Source organism: Cherax quadricarinatus, chromosome 24, assembly GCF_038502225.1.
Source record: "Cherax quadricarinatus isolate ZL_2023a chromosome 24, ASM3850222v1, whole genome shotgun sequence".
NCBI classification, from domain to species: Eukaryota; Metazoa; Arthropoda; class Malacostraca; order Decapoda; family Parastacidae; genus Cherax; species Cherax quadricarinatus.
This window is the reverse complement of record NC_091315.1, coordinates 13,367,750-13,379,542: the sequence shown is the minus strand read 5'-3', so window position 1 is coordinate 13,379,542 and position 11,793 is coordinate 13,367,750.

Genomic DNA, 11,793 nt, shown 5'->3' with positions numbered 1-11,793 from the left:
TCCACCTCTAAATCGACAGGATGGGACCACCTCTACTAGTAGTCAAGAGAAGGCGGACCTCTTTGCTGAACACTTTGCTATCAAAATGCAAGTTCCTGATCCAGCAAGGGACCCTCCTTGGCTAGCTGCAAGAACTGTGTCAAAACTGTCAGTGGTGACAATAAGGCAGGAAGAGGTGCATTTCCTTCTTAAATCGCTGGACCAAGAAAAGGCTGTGAGCCCAGACAAGTTGAGCCCAAGATTGCTGAGAAGATGTTCAGACCAGCTAGCAGCACCTCTAACTCGCATCTTTCAGCACTGCCTAGTACAGTGTAAATGGCCCTCTCTGTAGTCCCTGTTCACAAAAAGAAGAGCAGAGCAGAAATCAGCAACTACAGACCAGTGTCACTCCTGTCAATCACTGGTAAGATCCTTGAGACAATAATCTCAAGACAAATGACAGAGTTTTTTGACTACCACTCACTACTTTGTGATCGTCAATATGGCTTCAGGAAAGGTTACTCTGCTGCTGATCTGTTGTTAAACCTCTCCACTAAGTGGCACCAGTCACTGGATGAATCTACAGTCAGCTGTGTGGTAGCACTGGACATTGCTGGTGCTTTCGACCGGTTGTGGCACCAGAGCCTCTAAGCAAAACTTCAAGCACTGGGAATTGCAGGCTCTACGCTATGTCTCCTCAGTGATTACCTTCATGGTAGATCTCTAAGTGTAGTTCTCAATGGAACGGAATCAGCAAGACATCCTTTTGGGACAAGTGTTCCACAAGGAAGCGTGCTGGGACCATTGTTATGGAATGTCTACTTCAACGACCTTCATCTCATTCCAGAATCCCATGCATATGCAGACGACTGTACACTGACATTCACTTATCCAAGAGAAGAAATGCCAGCTGCTCTAAGCTACATCAATCACCAGCTAAGAGCTATATCAGCTTGGGGAGATAGATGGCAAGTAACATTTGCACCTGAGAAAACGCAAATGATGGTCTCTAGGCACCATGATGGTAATGCTGGTGCAGTAGTAAGGATGAATGGGAGGGTATTGGCACCTGGAAAAGAAGTTGATATCATTGGGGTGAAATTTGACTCCAAACTAACCATGAAGAACCATGTTGTAAATCTTGCAAACAAGGCAGCCAGGAAGCTTACAGCACTTCGCCGTATCTCGCATCTGCTTGACAGTAGAGGTTGCAAGATTCTGTACGAGGCACAAGTACGCTCACACCTTGAGTATGCTCCACTTTCTTGGTTTGCCTGCCCCCCCCCCTCTCATCTGCGACTGCTTGGCAGAGTAGAGAACAGAGCAAGACGTCTCATCTCTCGCCTGGACCCATCCTGGATAGACCTGTCATTTCAGCAGAGCCTTCAACACAGGAGGGATGTGGGTGGCCTTACTGTTATGTACAAGGCCAATATTGTCAAAGTACCTGTTATGACCAAGGTCATAATGAGATTAATTTATATGTATTATCCACTTAATATTATACTCGGGGTTTCTTTAATATTAGCTAAATTAAGGATTCCACTAGTTTATAATATCTGATTTAGGAATATACCCGGGTATATATATATATATATATATATATATATATATATATATATATATATATATATATATATCTTGAGTAATGTGTTAGGTAGGTACACCTGGCTAAGGTTTATAACAAGGTATGCCCATTGGTGGGTAGTTCGCACCGCTCTACCCTCTTCCCCTTTTGACGAGTTGATGTCATGAAGGGATTTACTGACTATGGCAGTTCACTCTCTCTGCCGACTCAGTGTGCATTGACTGAGCTACCCTCCTAGTACTCCGCCTTATTCTCACGTGGATAGAGAATTGTGTTACAGAAACTCCTGAACCAGCTTGTGGTTTATTGTGAAGTGAAGTCTGCGGACAATTATATACTGTTACCTTCAGGTTACGACGTGACGACCAGTGTCAAGCTTAGAACTTTGTGATATATTCCTTATGCCAGGGAGTTACTCAGTGAAAGTGTTAATTCTCAATATATGTACTTGCACACAAGTAATGTTACTATTGAGGAAGCGGTAATATTCCTCTGATCATTATCAAGTGTAGTGACCATATTGACAGTCTCCAGAGGGGGTCTATGATGTTCATTCTATTTAAGAGTTTTCTTGTGTGAAGGAAAGTTTCTGACAAAGTGATATTTAATAGATATTTATGAATATTTAAAGTATTTAAACTTTTAAATAAAAAGAAAATAGAAAAGATTGAGTAACTATTATTTGTGCCTTACATTTCTAAGTTTGGAACCATATCTTCTCATTCTATGAAGTGTGTTGTTACGGAGTGCTCTAACCTGGCTAAAGATTAAGATTCGAACCGTAACAGTACCACACTTGGATCCACTTCGAGCACAGCGAGAAACAAGCTTTTATGCCACAAGACGGGCAGAAAGCAGCAACTTCACTCTGGCTGTACCCTTCTCCAGAACATCACTCCATCTGAGATCATACATACCCAGGATGACTCGAGTATGGAACACATTCGTACAGCATAATGATGTCAACGAGATAAAGTCAGTTGATCAAATGAAAATGCTGGCCCACAGATGGCTCCAACTTCATCCTGTTCCCTACTTGTATGTCTCATAACAATAAAAATGCTTTGAAATGAGCTGATGTAGGTAACAGCTCTTAGCTTGCCAATAAAGTTTGGAATCCTTAACCTGTAAATAGCTTGTCAATAAAGCTGAGGATACTTAACCTAACCTTGTCAAACCCTGTATAAAAGAGAGAGAGAAAGAGCAAGCAAGCACAGTCTCCAAGCTCAGGTGCGGTCACGTGATTCTCTCGTGGACTCCAGCACAGCGCCGGCAGTTTAACAAGCGAGTGATACTTAACAAGGTAGTTTACCAATGCGGGCAACCACTCAACACTCGCGAACAATGAGCAAAGGAAATGTAAATGTCCTACCTAATGGCATAATCTAAGTCAAATATAATAAATGAAGATATTTTCAGTTTAGCTAATACTGAAAATATCAGCATTATAAAATTATATGCAAGATAATATAGACGAAATATGTAGTATGTACATTGGGCCCCATTCAGGGGGAGCAACAAACACTAATCTCTGGTCGACGGAGACTCGAACCTACCAACCTTACGACAAGGTACGCAGTGTGGCTGGGTGGTTACAGCACTGCGTACCTTGTCCCGAGGTTCGTAGGTTCGAGTCTCCTTCAACCAGAGATTAGTGTTTGTGAATATTTCGCCTGTTCTGCGAATTCTAAACATTGTAAAAATCTCTCGTAGGTCGATGCATGCAGGGGATGAAATGAAATAGCTGACGCCACCTGCCTGAAGGCTGGCTGCCTTGGATCAAAACGTCTAGCGTTGGCTGGGCGCCAAGGTATTGACCAGTGTGGCTGGGTGGTTAGAGCACTACGTACCTTGTCTCAAGGTTCGTAGGTTCGAGTCTCCTTCGACCATATATATATATTATGCAATAATCGTGAACAAGCAATATAAAATGCTAAACGACCACAGAGTTGTTGAATCATAGCTCTAGGTTTTTCTTGTTGCAATCAACACATCTTCTGGAGCTTGCAATGTTGCAGAAATGAGTAGGAAGTCCAGGTAACTAGAGTCGTTCCCCTGCACGAATCTACCTGGACTTCCTACTCATTTGTGCAACACTGGAAGCTCCTGAAGATGTAATGATTGACACACGAAAAGCCTAGTGTTACCATTCTACTTCCCCTGTGGTTGTACCTGGTCAGTACCTAATCAGCCCTGTTGGTCAGGTAATGACTCTAGGTACCTGTCCAGTCTGTCTTGACGACAGCCAGGGGTCTAATGGTAATCCCCCTTTATGAATGCTGGGAAGCAGTTGAGCAGTCTTGGACCCCTGATACTTGTGTTATCTCGTAGTGTACTCACCACACTAAAACATTGTCAGCGTCAACACTTATACATATCTGTAAAAAGAATGGATGCATGTATATCATACACACTGTCATACATACTGACATACACACTGTCATACACACTGTCATACATACTGACATACATACTGACATACACACTGTCATACATACTGACATACACACTGTCATACACACTGTCATACATACTGACATACACACTGTCATACTGTCATACATACTGACATACACACTGTCATACTGACATACACACTGTCATACACACTGTCATACATACTGACATACACACTGTCATACACACTGACATACACACTGTCATACATACTGACATACACACTGTCATACACACTGTCATACATACTGACATACACACTGTCATACATACTGACATACACACTGTCATACATACTGACATACACACTGTCATACACACTGACATACACACTGACATACACAGTCATACACACTGACATACACACTGTCATACATACTGACATACACACTGACATACACACTGTCATACTGACATACACACTGTCATACATACTGACATACACACTGACATACACACTGACATACACACTGTCATACTGTCATACATACTGACATACATACTGACATACACACTGTCATACATACTGACATACACACTGTCATACATACTGACATACACAGTCATACACACTGACATAGTGACACACACTAACATACACACTGGCAAATGTAGTCCCAATTTTTAAAAAGGGAGACAGACATGAGGCACTAAACTACAGACCTGTATCACTAACGTGTATAGTATGCAAGGTCATGGAGATCATCATCAGGAGGAGAGTGGTGGGGCACCTGGAAAGAAACAAGTGTATAATTGACAACCAGCACGGTTTCAGGGAAGGAAAATCCTGTGTCACAAACCTACTAGAGTTTTATGACAAGGTGACAGAAGTAAGACAAGAGAGAGAGGGGTGGATCGACTGCATATTTTTGGACTGCAAGAAGGCCTTCGACACAGTTCCTCACAAGAGGTTACTGCAAAAGCTAGAGGATCAGGCACATATAACAGGAAAGGCACTGCAATGGATCAGAGAATACCTGATAGGGAGGCAACAACGAGTCATAGTACGCGACGAGGTGTAAGAGTGGGCGCCTGTGACAAGTGGGGTTCCACAGGGGTCAGTCCTAGGACCTGTGCTGTTCTTGGTATATGTGAACGACATAACGGAAGGGATAGACTCAGAAGTGTCCTTGTTTGCAGATGATGCGAAGTTAATGAGAAGAATCAAATCGGATGAGGATCAGGCAGGACTACAAAGAGACCTGGACAGGCTACAAGCCTGGTCCAGCAACTGGCTCCTTGAATTTAACCCTGCCAAATGCAAAGTCATGAAGATTGGGGAAGGGCAAAGAAGACCGCACACACAATATAGTTTAGATGGCCAAAGACTGCAAACCTCACTCAAGGAAAAAGATCTGAGGTGAGTATAACACCGAGCATATCTCCAGAGGCGAACATCAATCAGATAACTGCTGCAGCATACGGGCGCCTTGCAAACCTACGGATAGCGTTCCGATACCTCAGTAAGGATTCGTTTAAGACTCTGTATACCATTTAAGTCAGGCCCATACTGGAGTATGCAGCACCAGTTTGGAATCCACACCTAGTCAAGCACGTCAAGAAATTAGAGAAAGTGCAAAGGTTTGCAACAAGACTAGTCCCAGAGCTACGGGGATTGTCCTACGAAGAAAGGTTGAGGGAAATCGGCCTGACGACACTGGAGGACAGGAGGGTCAGGGGAGACATGATAACGACATATAAAATACTGCGCAGAATAGACAAGGTGGACAAAGACGGGATGTTCCAGAGAAGGGACACAGAAACAAGAGGTCACAATTGGAAGTTGAAGACTCAGATGAATCAAAGGGATGTTAGGAAGTATTTCTTCAGTCACAGAGTAGTCAGGCCGTGGAATAGCCTAGAAAGTGATGTAGTGGAGGCGGGAACCATACATAGTTTTAAGGCGAGGTATGATAGAGCTCATGGGGCAGGGAGAGTGAGGACCTAGTAGCAATCAGCGAAGAGGCGGGGCCAGGAGCTGTGAATCGACCCCTGCAACCACAAATAGGTGAGTACAAATAGGTGAGTACTGACATACACACTGTCGTAGACGGGAATGACAGAGTATGCTGGCCTGCACCACAAATATATTTACCGAGAAAGGTTCCAAGAAGCAAGCAGTGGTAACTTGTCACTTACATAAATTGATCAGAAGACAGAGGAGCGAGCCTCCATCGCTGCCTGCACTGACTGCCACACACCGCCTTAATCACTACACATAACGAAGGTTAATCTCACCAAATTTAGAAGAGGTATGCTACCCCTCCCCCCTCCCTGCATTGAACCTTTCTTTGGTTTCAACAGACCAGATACATGTATATGCTCGGCTCCAGTGGTTGACAAGTTATGTAGTGTGACCGTTTATACTACTTGCTTGTGTGCATGTGTGTACACTCATCTAACTGTGGTTGCAGGGGTCGATTCATAGCTCTTGGCCCCGCCTCTTCACGCCCACTCTCTCCCTACTCCATGAGCCCTATCATATCTCATCTTAAAGCTATGTATGGATCCTGCCTCCATTACATCACTCTGCAGACTATTCCACTTCCTGACAACTCTGTGACTGAATAAATACTTCCTAACATCCCTGTGACTCATCTGAGTCTTCATCATCCAATTGTGACCCCTTGTTGCTGTGTCCCATCTCTGGAACATCCTATCTGTCCACCTTGTCAATTCCTCTCACTACTTTATGTCGTTATGTCTTCCCCTCCTCACTCTCCTGTCCTCCAGTGCCGTCACCGCGATTTCCTTAACCTCTCCTCGTAGGAAATACCCGTTAGCCTAGTCTTGTTGCAAACCTTAGCCTAGTCTTGTTGCAAACCTTAGCTTAGTATTGTTGCAAATCTTAGCTTCGTCTTGTTGCAAACCGTTCCACTTTTACTTGACTTAAGAAATCGTAATGACACGATTGCAAACAAACCATACCCCCGGCCGGGATTGAACGCGACGGGCTGGAGTTTTGAGACTCTATGACCGCGGGTTCAATCCCGGCCGGGGGTATGGTTTCGTTCCACTTTTCTATTATGTCTGAGCTGGCAGACTTCAGTAGTGTCAGCCTGAGCTGGCAGACTTCAGTAGTGTCAGCCTGAGCTGGCAAGCTTCAGTAGTGTCAGCCTGAGCTGGCAGACTTCAGTAGTGTCAGCCTGAGCTGGCAGACTTCAGTAGTGTCATCCTGAGCTGGCAGACTTCAGTAGTGTCATCCTGAGCTGGCAGACTTCAGTAGTGTCAGCCTGAGCTGGCAGACTTCAGTAGTGTCAGCCTGAGCTGGCAGACTTCAGTAGTGTCAGCCTGAGCTGGCAGACTTCAGTAGTGTCAGCCTGAGCTGGCAGACTTCAGTAGTGTCAGCCTGAGCTGGCAGACTTCAGTAGTGTCAGCCTGAGCTGGCAAACTTCAGTAGTGTCAGCCTGAGCTGGCAGACTTCAGTAGTGTCAGCCTGAGCTGGCAGACTTCAGTAGTGTCAACATGACCTGGCAGACTTCAGTAGTGTCAGCCTGAGCTGGCAGACTTCATTAGTGTCAGCCTGAGCTGGCAGACTTCAGTAGTGTCAGCCTGAGCTGGCAGACTTCAGTAGTGTCAACCTGACCTGGCAGACTTCAGTAGTGTCAGCCTGACCTGGCAGACTTCAGTAGTGTCAGCCTGAGCTGGCAGACTTCAGTAGTGTCAGCCTGAGCTGGCAGACTTCAGTAGTGTCAGCCTGAGCTGACAGACTTCAGTAGTGTCAGCCTGAGCTGGCAGACTTCAGTAGTGTCATCCTGAGCTGGCAGACTTCAGTAGTGTCAGCCTGAGCTGGCAGACTTCAGTAGTGTCAGCCTGAGCTGGCAGACTTCAGCAGTGTCATCCTGAGCTGGCAGACTTCAGTAGTGTCATCCTGAGCTGGGAGACTTCAGTAGTGTCAGCCTGAGCTGGGAGACTTCAGTAGTGTCAGCCTGAGCTGGCAGACTTCAGTAGTGTCAGCCTGAGCTGGCAGACTTCAGTAGTGTCAGCCTGAGCTGGCAGACTTCAGTAGTGTCAGCCTGAGCTGGCAGACTTCAGTAGTGTCAACCTGAGCTGGCAGACTTCAGCAGTGTCATCCTGAGCTGGCAGACTTCAGTAGTGTCAGCCTGAGCTGGCAGACTTCAGTAGTGTCAACCTGAGCTGGCAGACTTCAGTAGTGTCAACCTGAGCTGGCAGACTTCAGTAGTGTCAACCTGAGCTGGCAGACTTCAGTAGTGTCAACCTGAGCTGGCAGACTTCAGTAGTGTCAACCTGAGCTGGCAGACTTCAGTAGTGTCAACCTGAGCTGGCAGACTTCAGTAGTGTCAACCTGAGCTGGCAGACTTCAGTAGTGTCAACCTGAGCTGGCAGGCTTCAGCAGTGTCATCCTGAGCTGGCAGACTTCAGCAGTGTCATCCTGAGCTGGCAGACTTCAGCAGTGTCATCCTGAGCTGGCAGACTTCAGTAGTGTCAGCCTGAGCTGGCAGACTTCAGCAGTGTCATCCTGAGCTGGCAGACTTCAGTAGTGTCATCCTGAGCTGGCAGACTTCAGCAGTGTCATCCTGAGCTGGCAGACTTCAGTAGTGTCAACCTGAGCTGGCAGACTTCAGCAGTGTCAGCCTGAGCTGGCAGACTTCAGTAGTGTCAACCTGAGCTGGCAGGCTTCAGCAGTGTCATCCTGAGCTGGCAGACTTCAGCAGTGTCATCCTGAGCTGGCAGACTTCAGTAGTGTCAACCTGAGCTGGCAGGCTTCAGCAGTGTCATCCTGAGCTGGCAGACTTCAGCAGTGTCATCCTGAGCTGGCAGACTTCAGTAGTGTCATCCTTAGCTGGCAGACTTCAGTAGTGTCAGCCTGAGCTGGGAGACTTCAGTAGTGTCAGCCTGAGCTGGCAGACTTCAGCAGTGTCATCCTGAGCTGGCAGACTTCAGTAGTGTCATCCTGAGCTGGCAGACTTCAGTACTGTCAGCCTGAGCTGGGAGACTTCAGTAGTGTCAGCCGGAGCTGGCAGACTTCAGCAGTGTCATCCTGAGCTGGCAGACTTCAGTAGTGTCAGCCTGAGCTGGCAGACTTCAGTAGTGTCATCCTGAGCTGGCAGACTTCAGTAGTGTCATCCTGAGCTGGCAGACTTCAGTAGTGTCATCCTGAGCTGGCAGACTTCAGCAGTGTCATCCTGAGCTGGCAGACTTCAGTAGTGTCAGCCTGAGCTGGCAGACTTCAGTAGTGTCATCCTGAGCTGGCAGACTTCAGTAGTGTCAGCCTGAGCTGGCAGACTTCAGTAGTGTCAGCCTGAGCTGGCAGACTTCAGCAGTGTCATCCTGAGCTGGCAGACTTCAGTAGTGTCATCCTGAGCTGGCAGACTTCAGTACTGTCAGCCTGAGCTGGGAGACTTCAGTAGTGTCAGCCTGAGCTGGCAGACTTCAGCAGTGTCATCCTGAGCTGGCAGACTTTAGTGTCAGCCTGAGCTGGCAGACTTCAGTAGTGTCATCCTGAGCTGGAAGACTTCAGTAGTGTCAGCCTGAGCTGGCAGACTTCAGTAGTGTCAGCCTGAGCTGGCAGACTTCAGCAGTGTCATCCTGAGCTGGCAGACTTCAGCAGTGTCATCCTGAGCTGGCAGACTTCAGTAGTGTCAGCCTGAGCTGGCAGACTTCAGCAGTGTCATCCTGAGCTGGCAGACTTCAGTAGTGTCATCCTGAGCTGGCAGACTTCAGCAGTGTCATCCTGAGCTGGCAGACTTCAGTAGTGTCAACCTGAGCTGGCAGACTTCAGCAGTGTCAGCCTGAGCTGGCAGACTTCAGTAGTGTCAACCTGAGCTGGCAGACTTCAGTAGTGTCAACCTGAGCTGGCAGACTTCAGTAGTGTCAACCTGAGCTGGCAGACTTCAGTAGTGTCAACCTGAGCTGGCAGACTTCAGTAGTGTCAACCTGAGCTGGCAGGCTTCAGCAGTGTCATCCTGAGCTGGCAGACTTCAGCAGTGTCATCCTGAGCTGGCAGACTTCAGCAGTGTCATCCTGAGCTGGCAGACTTCAGTAGTGTCAGCCTGAGCTGGCAGACTTCAGCAGTGTCATCCTGAGCTGGCAGACTTCAGTAGTGTCATCCTGAGCTGGCAGACTTCAGTAGTGTCATCCTGAGCTGGCAGACTTCAGCAGTGTCATCCTGAGCTGGCAGACTTCAGTAGTGTCAACCTGAGCTGGCAGACTTCAGCAGTGTCAGCCTGAGCTGGCAGACTTCAGTAGTGTCAACCTGAGCTGGCAGGCTTCAGCAGTGTCATCCTGAGCTGGCAGACTTCAGCAGTGTCATCCTGAGCTGGCAGACTTCAGTAGTGTCAACCTGAGCTGGCAGGCTTCAGCAGTGTCATCCTGAGCTGGCAGACTTCAGCAGTGTCATCCTGAGCTGGCAGACTTCAGTAGTGTCATCCTGAGCTGGCAGACTTCAGTAGTGTCAGCCTGAGCTGGGAGACTTCAGTAGTGTCAGCCTGAGCTGGCAGACTTCAGCAGTGTCATCCTGAGCTGGCAGACTTCAGTAGTGTCATCCTGAGCTGGCAGACTTCAGTACTGTCAGCCTGAGCTGGGAGACTTCAGTAGTGTCAGCCTGAGCTGGCAGACTTCAGCAGTGTCATCCTGAGCTGGCAGACTTCAGTAGTGTCAGCCTGAGCTGGCAGACTTCAGTAGTGTCATCCTGAGCTGGCAGACTTCAGTAGTGTCAGCCTGAGCTGGCAGACTTCAGTAGTGTCAGCCTGAGCTGGCAGACTTCAGTAGTGTCATCCTGAGCTGGCAGACTTCAGTAGTGTCAGCCTGAGCTGGCAGACTTCAGTAGTGTCAGCCTGAGCTGGCAGACTTCAGCAGTGTCATCCTGAGCTGGCAGACTTCAGTAGTGTCATCCTGAGCTGGCAGACTTCAGTACTGTCAGCCTGAGCTGGGAGACTTCAGTAGTGTCAGCCTGAGCTGGCAGACTTCAGCAGTGTCATCCTGAGCTGGCAGACTTCAGTAGTGTCAGCCTGAGCTGGCAGACTTCAGTAGTGTCATCCTGAGCTGGCAGACTTCAGTAGTGTCAGCCTGAGCTGGCAGACTTCAGTAGTGTCAGCCTGAGCTGGCAGACTTCAGCAGTGTCATCCTGAGCTGGCAGACTTCAGCAGTGTCATCCTGAGCTGGCAGACTTCAGTAGTGTCAGCCTGAGCTGGCAGACTTCAGCAGTGTCATCCTGAGCTGGCAGACTTCAGTAGTGTCATCCTGAGCTGGCAGACTTCAGCAGTGTCATCCTGAGCTGGCAGACTTCAGTAGTGTCAACCTGAGCTGGCAGACTTCAGCAGTGTCAGCCTGAGCTGGCAGACTTCAGTAGTGTCAACCTGAGCTGGCAGGCTTCAGCAGTGTCATCCTGAGCTGGCAGACTTCAGCAGTGTCATCCTGAGCTGGCAGACTTCAGTAGTGTCAACCTGAGCTGGCAGGCTTCAGCAGTGTCATCCTGAGCTGGCAGACTTCAGCAGTGTCATCCTGAGCTGGCAGACTTCAGTAGTGTCATCCTGAGCTGGCAGACTTCAGTAGTGTCAGCCTGAGCTGGGAGACTTCAGTAGTGTCAGCCTGAGCTGGCAGACTTCAGCAGTGTCATCCTGAGCTGGCAGACTTCAGTAGTGTCATCCTGAGCTGGCAGACTTCAGTACTGTCAGCCTGAGCTGGGAGACTTCAGTAGTGTCAGCCTGAGCTGGCAGACTTCAGTAGTGTCAGCTTGAGCTGGGAGACTTCAGTAGTGTCAGCCTGAGCTGGCAAACTTCAGTAGTGTCAGCCTGAGCTGGCAAACT